This window comes from Mustela nivalis, assembly GCF_964662115.1.
Source record: "Mustela nivalis genome assembly, chromosome: 7".
Taxonomy (NCBI): domain Eukaryota; kingdom Metazoa; phylum Chordata; class Mammalia; order Carnivora; family Mustelidae; genus Mustela; species Mustela nivalis.
The window spans coordinates 116,578,420-116,593,677 of NC_139026.1; the positions used below are offsets into that span (position 1 = coordinate 116,578,420).

Consider the following 15,258-nt stretch of genomic DNA (forward strand, 5'->3'; position numbering starts at 1 on the left):
AAAGAAAATTATAGACTAAAAAGAGATAGAGGCAATAATCCTTACAAATAATTATTAATTGAAGTGAAAATGGATAACATATCATGAGTAAGTAAGGTTTATCACAAGAATGCACGATTGGCTTAATATTAGAAAAATCAATGTAATTCTCCATATTAACAGAATAAAGGAGAAAGACTATGATTGTCTTAATAGACTCACCCTAATGCAAACCAAAATCCCTGTAGGCTTTTTGTAATTATAATTTAATTCTAAAATTTCTGTGGAAAAGCAAAGCTCTAAAAGAGCCAAAAATCTTGAAAAAAGAACAAAAAGGATTATGAAGGATTATGCTATCTTGTTGCAAGATTTACTATGAAGCTACAATAATCATGATAGTGTGGTTAAGCAAAATAACAGAAAAATAAATCAATGAAACAGAAGAATCCAGAAATAGATCCACACACACATATATATATAGTCAATTGACTTGACAAAGACACTGTGATGTTTATATGCCAGCTTGAGTAGGTTATGGTACCCAGATTTTTTGCCAAACGTTAGTCTACATGTTGCTGTGAAGTTATTTTGTAGATATGATTAATGTTTACAAATCAGTTGACTTTAAGTAAAGCAGATTTCTCTTAAGGGTATGTGGTGAGCCTTGTCTAATCAGTTGAAGACTTTAAGAGCAAAGATTGAGGAGTGTAGAAAAAGAACCAATTCTGCTTCAAGATTGGAACATAGAAATCCTGCTTGAGGGCACCTGGGTGCTCAGGCAGTTAAGCATCTACCTTTGGCTCAGGTTGTGATCGCAGGGCCCTGGGATTGAGTCCCTCAAAGCTATTACAATAGCATGGACTATATGCTATAACCTTCATCCCCATGACTTCTTTATTCCATAACTGGAAGACTGTAACTCCCACTCCCCTTCACCCATTTTGCCCATCCCACTTGCCTCCCCGCTGACAACCACCAATTTGTTCTTTGTATTTATGGGTCTTCTTCTGTTCTGTTCATTTGCTTTGTGTTTTTGGATTCTCCATATAAATAAAATTATATGGTATTTATCTTTGTCCAACTTATTTCATTTAGCTTAGCATAATACCCTTTAGGTTTACCAATGATGTAAAAAATGGCAAGATATAATTCTTTTTATGACTGAGTAATATTCCAACACACACACACACACACACACACCCCTTATCCATCCATCAATGGACAATTAAGCTTTCTTCCATATTATGAATATTAAAAAGAATGCCTCAATGAACCTAGGGATGCTGATGTCTTTTCAAATTAATGTTTTTATTTTCTTTGGGTAAATACCCAGTAGTGGAGTTGCTAGATTGCATGGTATTTCTCCTTTTAATTTTCTTGAGGAACTTCATCCTGTTTTCCACAGTGATTGCACCAATTTACATTCCCATGAACACTACAGGCAGGTTCCCTTTACTCCACATCCTAGCCAATACTTGTTATTTCTTGTCTTTTGGATGCTAGCCATTCAGACTAGTGTGAAGTGATAGCTCATTGTGCTTTTGATTTGCATTTCCCTGGTGATTAGTGATATATCTGTTGGCCATCTGTATGTCTTTGGGAAAATGTTTATTCAGGTCCTCTGCCCATTTTTAATTGGATGTGTGTGTGTGTGTGTGTGTGTGTATGTTTGAGTTGTCTACGTTCTTTATATATTTTGAATATTAACCCCTTAACAGAATCATCATTTGCAAGTATCTCCCATTCAGTAGGAATGCCTTTTCATTTTGCTGATGGTTTTCTTTGCTCTGCAAAAGCTTTTTATTTTGATGTAGTCAATTAGACTTTTTAAACTTTTTAAAGTGATTACCGTAGACTTTACAATATACATTTATAACTAATCCAAATTTACCTTCAAATAACACTATACCAACTCAGATGTAGACAAATACCAAATAATAACAAAATATTCCTGACTCTTCCCTCTCATTGATCATGTTACTACTGTCATTCATTTTACTTATACATAAGCATACATAAATACATACATATATATATATGTTTAATGCACTGTTGCTATTATTTTAAATGAACTGTTAAATGAACTGTAAGATCAATTAAGAATAAGAAAAATAAATTTTTAGGGGTACTTGGCTGGCTCAGTTGAAAGAGCGTGGGACTCTTGCTCTTAGAGTTGTGAGTTCAGGCCCCACATTGCATGCAGAGATTATTTAAATAAATATTTTTTAAAGAAAGGAAGAAAAATAAATTTTTATTCTGCCTTCATTTAATCATTCTCCAATGCTCCTTTATGCAGATCTAAGAGTCCAACCTATATGGTACCTTTCTCTCTGAAAAACTTCTTTTAACATTTCTAGCAGTTCAGCTCTACTGGCAACAAATTAAATTATTGTTCACCTGAGAAATCTATTTCTCTTTCACTTTTGAAGTATATTTTCACAGGGTACAGAATTCCTGGTTGGTGATTTCCTTCTGCTCCTACACTTTAAATATCTCATTCCACTCCCTTCTTGCTTCCATGGTTTCGAAGGAGAGGTCATATAATGCTCATCATCATTTCCTTTTTTGGTAGGGTGTATTTTTCTTGTGACTTTTTTCAAGATCCTTTTTTTTTTTTTTAAAGATTTTATTTATTTATTTGACAGACAGATCACAAGCAGGCAGAGAGGCAGGCAGAGAGAGAGGGAAGCAGGCTCCCCACTGAGCAGAGAGCCCGACACGGGGCTCGATCCCAGGACCCTAAGATCATGACCTGAGCCGAAGGCAGAGGCCCAAACCACTGAGCTTCTGCACTTTGAATATGTATTGTTTTTAGAGATCACTTTGTATTGAGATTCAGATACTTTCTTCTGCATCAGAACTTTGTTGTCCATTTGATCTGGTTTTTAACACTTAGAAGGACAGTACATTTTCAGTTATGTGTTAAACTATCACATTCTCACATTCTCACAATCTGAGTCAATTTTTTTGCCACCCAGCTATTTATTGTTCAACTCGATCAGGAACTTACAAGATAGACAAAAGGCCACAGTCATGCCCAAATCGGCTTTTTTTCATTAGTTTCTCCAGTCTTAATTCTGGGAATCAATGCTTGGTATCTTTTTGCTCTCACAAATGAGAGCAGGAGTCCCATCATCTTCCTTTCACACCTGCATCTTCAAAGGAGCCTCTCCCATGGCTTCCCGCTGAAATCAGACCAAATCCACACCCATCTTCCACTGCCTGGAGAAACTGAACCTGTTTCTCCAACAGAAATGAGTGCTCTCTGCTATGCATGTTTATTCCAACAGAATTGTTTATTCCAACAGAAACGAGTGCTCTCTGCTATGCATGAGATGATAGCTGCCTTCCACAGTGGGCTGTCTAGTCCATTCCTCACTTGGCAGTTATAGAACTAAGGAAACCAGGAGTCTTTGAATATGTAAACAGAACCCACATGAAGACTAGCTTTCCAATGGCTGACACAAAAGTCTTAGTGTGAGGCTGGAATGAGCCTCTTCTGGAAAGGGCTGTTTTATATGCTATTGTTAACAGTAATGTCATCTTTCAAGTCAAGCCTTAGAAAGTAGAATATTCCATTCAAATCAAATCAACAAATACTTACTAAGCCACAAGTTGAAAACAAGACTCCCAAATAAGACCTATCTTGCTGCCAATGATTTCCCACCCACCACCTGCTGTCGGGTGTATCTCTGTGGTGGAGTATCCATTAGGGCTCTTGTTCCCTTCTGCTCTATTTGTTCGCTATCACTGAGAAATATTGTTAGTTCTACACAAGAGGATCCTCTCTACACAGATTACAAATGCAACAAGAAATATGCACTTGTGTCCATGCATGAGTTTTAAATCAACTTAATGCATAGAGTCCTTCCTTCCACAGAGTAATCAAGAAAAGCAAGCTAAATTTCTCACATAAGAAGTTGTCTGAAGGTAATATAAATCATCTTGTGTCATCTTTTCTTCTCCATACCTACCCAAGGATGGCTTATGTCATTTAGATTAAAAAATAATTATACTTGTGGGGCGCCTGGGTGGCTCAGTGGGTTAAAGCCTCTGCCTTCAGCTCAGGTCATGATCCCAGGATCCTGGGATTGAGCCCCGCATCGGGCTCTCTGCTCGGCAGGGAGCCTGCTTCCTCCTCTCTCTCTCTGCCTGCCTCTCTGCCTACTTGTGATCTCTGTCTGTCAAATGAATAAATAAAATCTTTAAAAAAAATAATTACACTTGTAAAATGTGGAGAGTAGGGCTGCTGTCAGCAGTGTGGCTCATAGACTTTCCTGCAGGTGGCTTGCAGGTGTGTCCTTCACAATGAAGGGAAGAAGTGAGCACGTGCCAACGACATGCTACTGAGCTGCATACCCACCTCTACCAAGACTTATTCTGTGCTCTTGATTCTTCTAAGTTCTATGCTTCAGAGTACCGTTCCCTGAAAAGCCCCACTTTCTCCTTAACCACTAAGGAAAATTAGGTAACTTCAGGCAATCCATGCCCCAAATTATTTCCTCACACTATTATCTTCGTTACCACATATCCCCAGTCTACTAATATTCTATTATATACTTAGTCCTTTGATTGTTAAGATTTTTACTGTGGACATATCCCAGGCATATTATCAGCTTTCTTAAAATTGGAGACATAAGTCTTCTCTCAACATCTACTGTAAGAAAACAAAAAAGCTTTTCTTGAGATGTATGCTTGGTGTGATGCTCATGCTATTCATTATTTAACACACCAAGCCTTGCAGGAAACCCCCAAATTTTTAAATGTAACTGTTAAATTCTAAAATAATTCAGGGATCCCAAAAGCGATTCCTTCAGTTAGTCTTAGTCAGGATTTGGGTGTAGTAGAGGGAAATTATGTCTGGTAACAGGCCCTCCTTGGAGATGAGAACCAGGCAGTGATTCTAAACCCTGGAAAACTATCTGATCTAGCTCGGGTGGGGCTCAGGCATATTTTTCCAGAGTTTTGTAGGCGGTCCACATCCACAGCCGATGTTCAGAAACTTTATCTTGGGAAAAACTTCTATCTTAGGGTTTGCCAACTGGCTGCCTTCTCAACCTAGCCCCTGATCTGGGTCATAGACTTGACACACTACTACAGTTCCAAAGGGGAGGGGCCCGTGGAACGATTGGATGGTTTCAGTCCATCCTGGGGTGGGGCTATGGCAGGAGCAGAGTCAGTATTGCAGGAGGTAGACTCTTACATATAAGAGTCTCTCTGTGCTCTGACCCAAAATGAAACCCATGATTCAAGATTCTTTTCCCTCCAAATTCTTGTCTTAAACAGATTCTGAAAAGAGTTGGCAGGAATTAGTTCATCAGTTGCATTGGTTGTGATAAGAATGTCCAGGTAACATGATACTGCTAGAGGGTGAGGAGTACTTTGGGGGCTGAAGGCCTCAGAAAAACACAGAAAAAGACATTGGAATTGGAAATAGACAAAGGACAAACTGCACCAAAGTCTCGTTTCTGACATAGAGGTTATGCTTTCTCTGAGCTGGATGGCTTTGATTTCTTTCTGAGATATCAGTGGAAGACTGTCCAGGGGGTGAGAGGAGCAAGTGAGTCTCCAGAGCCATGTGATATCTTAGGGTCTCCTTTTCAAAAACTATGCTGGATGGTTACGCTTGAAATGTTTAGGAGACCACATTTTTTTCCTTCTTTGAAGAATTAGGCTGAAAATACAACTCCACCCTGGGAGGGCTAACAGAAGTTAAAGTCATAATTTTTAAAAAGGCCTGAGTTTTAAATCTAGGGCAGTGGTGGGTAAAACTATAGTCTGTAGGCCAAATCCCACCTGTTGCTGGTTTTTGTGTAATCCCCAGGTTGAGAGTGGTTTTTAAATTTCTAAATGATCAGAAGAGAAATCAGAAGACTAGTATACTATGATGTGAACATTATGAAATTATTTTCAGTGTCCATAAATAAAGCTTTATTGAAACCTGGCCATACTCATGTGTCCACACACTGTGTACTTCAGTGAGAGCTGAGTAGTTGTCACAAGCTGTATGTAGTACTCTGTTACTTTGCAAACTGCACAGCCCACCTCAAAACACAGTGACACAGCTTTAATTCAACAGCATTTTGAGAGCCATGCTTATTGCCATAACATGACATTTTATAATGTGCATAGTGCATGCCCATCATGTCAAGACAAGAAATGGAGAGAAAAATAAACTTCAAATAGTATACTTGTAAGACACAGTGTGGATTATTTTGTCATCAAATTGGATGACAAGAACTGTGTCTATTATAAAGTGGTGCTATTTAGCTGTGCTAAAAATACAGTCCCTATTGGCATTACCAGATAGATGAAGCAATCATAACAATTTTCCCAACTCACAGGAAAGCACATCAGAAAAAACAGGAAGTAGAAGAAGGAATACTTTATTATAGCAGAATTTTTCTTCACAAGTTTTTTGGAAATGAAGCTGCAACCTAAGATTCCAACTTTGGAATCTTTATCTAACTTTGTTAGATAAAGCAAGTTATATACCAATGGTCATATTTGATTCCAAGCCAAAGAAATATGTCCAGAGAAAATAAACTGGTTTAAAGCTACTAACTTTTGGGCAAAAAGTTACTCAAAGAGTTGAGGACATTGGAAGCAACATCAATAGTCAATTTTAAAAGAAGCCAAATGAATTCAAGTGGTCTTCCTTGGCTTTTGATAAGCCAACATACTGTTCAGTTGTTGTTATTCAAGGAGTCAATGCCAGATCTGAAGTCACTGAGCTTCATCTCTATGAATGGCCTCCATGAAACAATTACAACTGAGAATATTTTCAAAAACAGTAAGAAAACACTAATCCAGTACAACCTGAAGTGGAATCTGCTAAGATGTCTAGCACAGATGGTGATAAAAATTTATGTGGAGAAAAACAGGGCTTAGTTGGATGAATTTACAGTTTTTGAAAATGTAAGGTGTTTAAAGACTTCCTTGTGTTCGTTGTACTATTTATCAGCAGTTACTCCTGAGGAACATATTTGATACCATGTATTTTCGAATTGGTAGTGTTGACAGTGAACTTCCACTCTCACGGATGTAAAAATTTTCAGTTCTACAAATTTTGTCATAAATGGAAACAAATCTCTACTTGTTCTACAACACAGCCCCACAGCAGTGTGATGTTTAGTGGTGACGAAATTTTACTGAGGTTATTTTCAGCTCAGGGTCAAGACTGAAATTTCTCTGAATGCGGACTTTCTTCAATCACAGTGATTTAACTTTGAAAGACTTTGGAAATTATTTTTCCTAAAGATTTTTAAAAATTTGTTTATTTGACAGAAGGAGACACAACTAGAGAGGGAACACAGGCAGGGGGAGTGGGAGAGGGAGAAGCAGACTTCCTGCCAAGTAGGGAGCCCTATGCGGGGCTCGATCCCAGGACGCTGGGACCAAGACCTATGCCAAAAGCAGATGCTTAGATGACTGAGCCATCCAGGCACCCCTGACTTTGGAAATTAGTTTTTGCTGCAGATTTAATGTTTCTTAATGAATTGAGCTTAAAACCAGAAGGCAAAGCTGTGATTATGTAGAAAACTTGTACTGCTGTAAAGTCATTTTGATGACAGCTAATGTTGTTTGAATCACAAACAATATCAAGCTGTGGTATTTACTTCCTATGTTGTCAAAAATTAAAAGAAGAAGTGAAGAGTCTCCATCCCACACAAATATGCAGAGAATATATTTTCCAAGCTCATCCTATAGTTCCGGCAGTATTTTTTGGACCTCATTCCGCATGCAAAGGAAAAGTCCCATATTTCAAAATCTATCTAATTGTGCAATTTTAGCTTCTGCTTGACTATCAGTTGAGCTGATTAATCTACAATAATATGCTAAAAGGCACATATCAAGGAAATAATATAATAGAATTCTATAAATGGCTCAAGTAATTAATGTTCTCTATTAAATCATATGCTTCTGATTGATATCACTATTCAGCAGCACCTATTTGCATGACAAGACATTTTCTTATCCTCTTAGCCTCTTAGCCTATAAAGCCTAAAGGATTTACTATCTGGCCTTTTATAGAAAAAAGAAAAGCCCCTGATCTAGAGGAGAGTGAGTATGTGAAAGATGGAGGAAGACCTCATTAAGTTCACGCGCTAGAAAGTTTGGTTAAGTACGAAGTGTAATTATTCTGATTTAGCAAACAAAGACTTGTCTGCAGTCATGTTACTTGAATGAAAAATAGAATTGGACCTGAAGCTACATCTTTCTGCTTTAAACTTACCACGTACAATTTAGTTTCAGCAAACAACAACAGCTGTCTTGCATTAATGATGCCAATTTGAATTTTTGTTAGTTTTATAGTTTTGTGTTTCATCTGTACATCTTGCTTTAGCTTCAGATATCAGTAAGACCTATCCTCATAAGTAGTTTATATCTAATATTTTATTTGTTCATATGTGTAGCATTATTTTAAAAAGTAAGTTTAAGTCACAATTCTGAAGCTCACATTTTTTTCCTTCAAAAGAACCCCTTAAATACTTGAGTTTGAGAAACGCTGTCTTAAATCAAACTTCCCCGATGCCCAATGCCAGGGCAACTGTCTGTCAGGTGTGAGACGTGAACATCTTCCCAGATGTGTTTTCATTTACTAAAAGGAATGCTATGAATACACCTAAATCTGATTCTTCAGGAAGTGTTTAAAAAGTTGAGTGAAGGGGCACCTGGGTGGCTCAGTGGGTTAAAGCCTCTGCCTTCAGCTCAGGTCATGATCCCAGGGTCCTGGGATCAAGCCCCACATCCCCACATCCCCACATCCCCACATCCCCACATCGGGCTCTCTGCTCAACAGGGAGCCTGCTTCCTCCTCTCTCTCTGCCTGCCTCTCTGCCTACTTGTGCTGATTGTCAAATAAATAAAATCTTTAAAAATAAAAAAAGTTGAGTGAAATATTTCTCATCCAGACATCATGGAAATGATAGAGCATCTGGAAGAGACTGTGTTGGGCAGAAATGACCTTAACAAGAGTCTGATCTTAGCTCTTCAAATGCAGTGGTTCTCAACATGAACACGCACAAAACCACCTGATGGGCTTGTTTAGCGTGCACAGTAGCAGACTTTTCTCCCAAAGATTGTCAGTCAGTAGTGCAAGGAGGAGGCCTAGGAATATTCTCTGATTGATGACACATGGACAGCCATATTTTGAGAAACATGCCTGTAGGTTCCTGATCTTCATGGTTTCATTCTGCTCTTTACTTTAGAACCCAGAGGATCTTTTGTAAAGCTCCCTGAACTCCCTACCATAAGAGGTGAGGTAGGAAGAAGAGATTAACCCATTCCACCTTGGTATCTCACTGATTGTTATTACAAATCCTAAACTACACTTGTTTGTGGAACATTCTGGAATACAGCAGGTGACTTAAGCTATTGGTTTGTAATTAGCTAGAAGTAACTCAGATTTTAAGATTCAAATACCAAATAAAGGAACTTACAGATAAAAAATAAAATGTGACCAAGACTCATTTTCTATCAATCTAGTTATTTTTTTAAAAAAGCTTTAAACAACAATCTCACTAGTCTCACATGTGTGATTTTCTGCAATCTCCACTGAAGGTCAAACATACATGAAAGAGCCCTTGCTTCATTGCCTAAAAAAACAGACGAATACCTTCATTTTAGATAAAAATCATGAGTCCAACACATTCTTACTGGTTAATATAAAATCTGTACTACTGAATGGAAGCCTCAGTGTAAGGCATCAACAACCCAGTGTCTCTAAATGAAACTTTAAACCTAAATTCAGGCTACTTCCTAAGCCAACATTGCCGGGGACTTTTACTGGGTATGTTTGTACGGGTTACCTGTCCCGACGACCCGCTGCTCGTTAAAACATAATACATTCATTAGACACAAAAGCTTGTCCTAGGAAAGAAGAGATTTTTAGCACTGGAAAATTACAGGATCAGGGCTCACCTGGTAGCAAAAAGCTCCAGGGCAGTGAGTTCCAGTCCCCGTTCAGCTTCTGATGTTGATATGACTGAAGGGGTTTGGGTTCGCTGCCCAGTTTCCTCACCCATGAACCTGGAATAACAACGCACCCTCCTTTACAAAGGAACCATGCTGTGTAGCAAAGTGACAGACACCATGCTGTGTAGCAAAGTGACAGACGCTTTCTCCCTGTTCAAGAGACCAAGGTGTAGCCTCATTGTTTGTGATATTCCCCACACATACTCCAACGACTCCTGACCTTTTAACTATGAATTCCTCACTTAGTCTCCATTTCAATACCTTCTATTTAGAGCCCTTTGGGCTCCTTAACCTTGCTTATCTCCCTGGCTTGGGTCTCTGTTGGTGAACCCTCACCAACATTCCTGACGAACATTACAACATTACGTTTGACTCCCACATCATCTATCCTTCCCAGTGACCTGCGGCCGGGATCCTCTCAGGTGTCTCCACACACAGTGCTCACTGCCATGCCTCTGCCCCGCTGCTTCTGGACAAGCCTGTCAGCCAGCCAGCTGTCCCCGGGGAGGCGGCAGCGGCTCTCGCGGGGGCTGGAGCGCACATCTCTCCCTGACTCTTAGCCCTTCCTCGCACGCGCTGCCCCTCACCACACTGTAATAATGCCCCTTATGTGTCATAACTATGTCACGACTCCCCTGCGGGCGTGCGTTACCTCCTGGCTTCTGTCAGATTCCTGGCTTTCTGTACAGGGGGCAGGTCGATGCATGCACCCAAGGTGGGAATGAACTGTTCGACTTGTCATTCTTCAACGGTCTGGTTTATACACTTGGGCTGGAGAAAGATGAGATGAGAAGAGAAAGGACGCCACCTGAGGAATCCCCCAGTATCCCGAGAGCTCTAACATGAGCCCTCATATGAGCTCGAATATCCTAATATTCGACTCCCCAAGATTGTTCCGGGCTAAATGGATTCCCTTTTTCCTTAATCAATAAACATTTTTGCAATCCCACAGACACCATTAGCTGAAAATGTTGTTTTAGTGTGCTATTTGTACTTAGTATGTCACAATTTACATTTGAAAAGGCATTCTGTATGATCCTTATAGACGGAAATAGTAACATCCCACTAAGATGGTATTATAGGGAAGGGCTCCATTCCATGTAAGAGAAATTTCTGGATAAATAGAAATTTCCTCATTAAAGACCAATCTTCCAAAACATTTCACCATTTTTTCAGTCTTTAAAAAAAAAAAAAAAAGTGAGGAACCAAAAAGGGGGCATCTGGGTGGCTCAGTCAGTTACGCATCTGCATCCGGCTTAGGTCATGATCCTGGGGTGGGGAGCCTGCTTCTCCCTCTCCCTCTGCCTGCTGCTCTGCCTGCTTGTGCTCTCTTCCTCTGTCAAATGAATAAATAAAATCTTTTTTTTTTTAAATTTCACAATTTTTGATGGAACTCTTTAGTTTTTGAAATAATAGTAAAGTTAAACTCTTCAATATCTACATAATTAGATTATCAATGGATCTATTTCTAAAATATATGTAGATGCCTGCCTCCTTATGCGATGGAAATCAAACATAATTTGCTTTTCGGTTCCAGCTCCGGAGCATTGGTAAGAGTGTTCATTATTAAATGTTGTAATAATACAGTACTAATTTTGTTTTTTAGACTTTTTGTTACTCAATATTAGACTGCCCGATGATACTTCCTGCTATTTTTTTACTTGCTGACTTCTTCTAATTCACTGCTTCTAATCTACTCCAGGGCAACAAACCAGGTAACCAAACTTGAGTTAGAAACATGCTTGTGCACCATTAGTGGAAATGTATAATGGTGCAGTTGCTCTAGAAAATACTATTTCAGGGTGCCTAGGTGGCTCAGTGGGTTAAGCTTCTGCCTTCGGCTCAGGTCGTGATCTCAGGGTCCTGGGATTGAGCGCCGCATCGGGCTTTCTGCTTGACGGGGAGCCTGCTTCCTCCTCTCTCTCTCTCTCTGCCTGCCTCTCTGCCTGCCTCTCTGCCTACTTGTGATCTTTGTCAAATAAATAAATAAAATCTTTAAAAAAAAAAAAAAAGAAAGAAAATACTATCACTCCCCTCCCCAATAGAAATAGAATTACCATATAATTCAGCAATTCTATTTCTCAATATATACCCAAAAGAATTGAAAGGAGGCCTTCAAAGAGATATTTGTACACCCACAGTCACAACAGAACTATTCAGGAAAGCCAAAAGGTGGAAGCAACCTAAGGTCCATTGACAAATGAATGGATAGGATGCCTGGGTGGCTCAGTTAGTTAAGCACCTGCCTTGGGCTCAGGTCATGACCCCAGGATCCTGGGATCAAGTCTCACACAGAGCTCCTTGCTTAGCAGGGAACCTGCTTCTCCCTCTCCTTTTGCCTCTCCCTCCTTCTCCTGTGCACTCTCTCTCTATCTCTCAAAGAAATGAAACCTTCAAAACAAACAAACAAAAAGCACAAATGAATGGATAAACAAAATGAAATGTATCCATTTGATAGAATAGTATTATAAGGATCCCCCCCTTCCCAGAGTCCTACATTGTCCTGGGCACAATGATCGTTCCCACCTAGGAACTCACCACTCTTCTACTCTGCCCCCCCCCAGTAAAGTTCTTTGAAATCCCATCTAGTGGCTCTTTTCTGTTGCCTCCCTCTTTTAGGTCACAAAAGGGTCGAAAAAGGAGAGAAAGGAACTGAGTAAGGGGAGACGGAGTGAGGGAAAAAACCAGCTCAAGAGAAGGATCAGGGGAGAGGACGGTAGCCCCTCACTTCCTGCTTCGCATCAAGCATGAGGGCTAGATCATTGCACATGCAAGTGTATCTGTTATTATTCCATATTACAGTTGAGAAAAATGGGGCTTATGGTGAGGTTCCCTTCCAAATGCTGAAAGTGAGTGAAGTAAGAGAAACAAGGACATTATGAGTTATGAGTTCATTATTTTCAGATTATATCCTTCCTACTTGAGGAGGTGTTGAGAAAGAGTTTAAAAAAAAAAAAAAAAAGGAAGGCAATCCTTTCACATGCATAGCCTGGATGAACCTTGAGGACACCATGTTAAGTGAAATAAGCCAGTCACAAAGACAAACACTGTAGAGACAGGTTGGGGCCTTGGGGAGAAGGGAAAACAAGGAGATGTTCAATGAATCAGAGTTTGAGTTTTGCAAGATGAAAAGAGTTCTAGAAATTGGTTGCACAGCGATGTGAACATACTCCACACTATTCAACTCTATACTTGAAAATTGTTAAAATGGTGAATTTTATGTTATGTGTATTTTACCACAATTAAAAATAAAATTTATAAAAAGAGTTAGAAACACGCATTAATTCATTTAATAAGTATTTCTTTTGTGTCTACTGTGTATCAGACCCTGCTCTTCGTGCCAGGGGAAAAGTGCTGGTTTTGTCCTTCATGGAGCTCACATTCTAATGTGTGGTATATAATAGTATATATACTTTTGCAGTCTACCTAATAAAGCGTATGATTTTAGGACACTCGTTTTAGAACATAAATGATTTCTCTCTGAGATCTGCACCCTGACATATTTGAATGAAGAATATACCTAAAGTTAAAATATCTTAATTCCTAAAGAACATGATGATTAAAATGTAAAGACTGACCTATCACCAACACCTTTTGGGTGTTTGTTTAGTTTTTCTTTCCATTATATAGAGTAAGGAATGGGATATGAGAGATTGAATAGACAAATGAGCAACGGTCAGACTACATATGAAAATAAAACGTTGACCCACAACCTGCAGCAACGTGCCCAGGAAACCAACCTCTTATCTATAATAAACAACCCAGGAAGCCAGCCCGCTTTAAATCCGACTTACAGGGAACAAGATCGCTATCTCTAGTGACAATGCAGGAACCTAAACAAAAACTTCTGTAACAATCAGCCTAAAATGGCCAGGACTTGATTAATGACTGACAACTTCTCTAAGTTTTGTCCCTGCTTCCAATTTAGGACCAACCAGAGAAAGCCAAGTAGACCCCCCCTTACCAGTCACCTAGGATGCCCTGCTCACAGGCAGCCTTCCTCCTGCCTCCCATGCCAACAGCCCCCCATCAGGCATTCCTGAAGCCTCCCCTTTGTGCGCTTTATAAAGCTTTCCCACTCCTCTGCTTGCCTTTGAGTCCCCGCCAAAACACAAGGGACTGTGGCTGTCTCCCTTACTATAGCAAGCGTACAATAAACAGCTTTTGCTTTTCTCATTTTGTTGGTTTTTGTTTATATCCACAGATGTTTGCTATATACTTGCAAGCGGCGAGTCAATCTTTTAAAACAGTTACTAACTCCCAAGACATCATTGTTCCAGCTCCTAGGTTACTAGCAAGAAGGTTGGCTAGTCCTGCCCGTCTCCTGGTGCCCAGCTCTCAGCAAGGGGTCGCCCGACATTAACCAGTCATCCAGCAGATGGCACGATCACCACGCTCCTGCCCCCGATCAAGAGTTCTTTCATTATTTCAGTGGCATAATTTTTTTAAGTTTATTTTATTTTATTTATTTTGTTTGAGAGAGAGAGAGAACATGAGTGGGAGGGGCAGAGAGAGGTTTTGGGTTTTTTTTTTTAAAGATTTTATTTATTTATTTTATTTATTTATTTGACAGAGCACAAGCAGGCAGAGCATCAGGCAGAGGGAGAGGGAGGACCAGGCTCCCCTGTAGCAGGGAGCCCGATGTGGAGCTGGATCCCAGAACCCTGGGACATTGACCTGAGCCAAAGGCAGCTGCCCAACCAACTGAGCCACCCAGGCACCCCTCAGTGCCATAATTTTTAACAATGAATGATCATTTGAAAAATTCTTTTAGAAAAATTATTTTTCCATTTAGATTCCTAGTTAATCTTCTACTATACTTACTTCAGGCATGGAAAAATAGTTTCCATTTGTTTGTTCCAATGTTCGTGGAGGGTTGGATGACCTCCAAATAATGGGGGCATTTGTACATCCTACCTTAGATTACATGTGCAAGAACGTAGGAACTATTTCTGATTGCTTGTATCTGAATAACTACTGGGTGAACATGAGCCTGGGTGGCTCAGTGGGTTAGGGCCTCTGCCTTCAGCTCGGGTCATGATCCCAGAGTCCTGGGATTGAGCCCTGCATCGGGCTCTCTGCTCCCCCAGGGAGCCTGCTTCCTCCTGCCTCTCTGCCTAGTTGAGATTTCTCTCTGTCAAATAAATAAAATATTTTTTTTAAAAAAGAAATATTTGATAAAATAAAGCTGGGTTGACTTTGGTGCTGAATAATCACTGTAATGGATATTACCTTTCAAACACATGGTGTGCTTTTCTTCTTCTGCCTCCAAGTATGACCTCCCTCTCATCCGTTGGCAGC

The 15,258-nt window shown here is 39.8% G+C and overlaps 2 protein-coding genes across 2 annotated transcripts in view; one reads left to right on the top strand and one right to left on the bottom strand.

The window, feature by feature from the left end:
• Positions 1-10,511, bottom strand: part of CCNY (cyclin Y) — a 305,603-nt gene extending 295,092 nt beyond the window's left edge. The window contains exons 1-2 of the mRNA XM_082739759.1: positions 10,359-10,511; positions 9,904-10,011 (exon numbers count right to left, since the gene is read on the bottom strand). The gene's annotated coding sequence lies outside the window, so the exon portion shown is untranslated. The remainder of the gene's footprint in view (positions 1-9,903; positions 10,012-10,358) is intronic.
• The window catches only part of LOC309870350 (uncharacterized protein), a gene marked incomplete at its 5' end in the record, with an annotated part of 111,125 nt that overhangs the window by 73,283 nt on the left and 22,584 nt on the right, over positions 1-15,258 (top strand). The gene's annotated exons all lie outside the window — the stretch shown is intronic.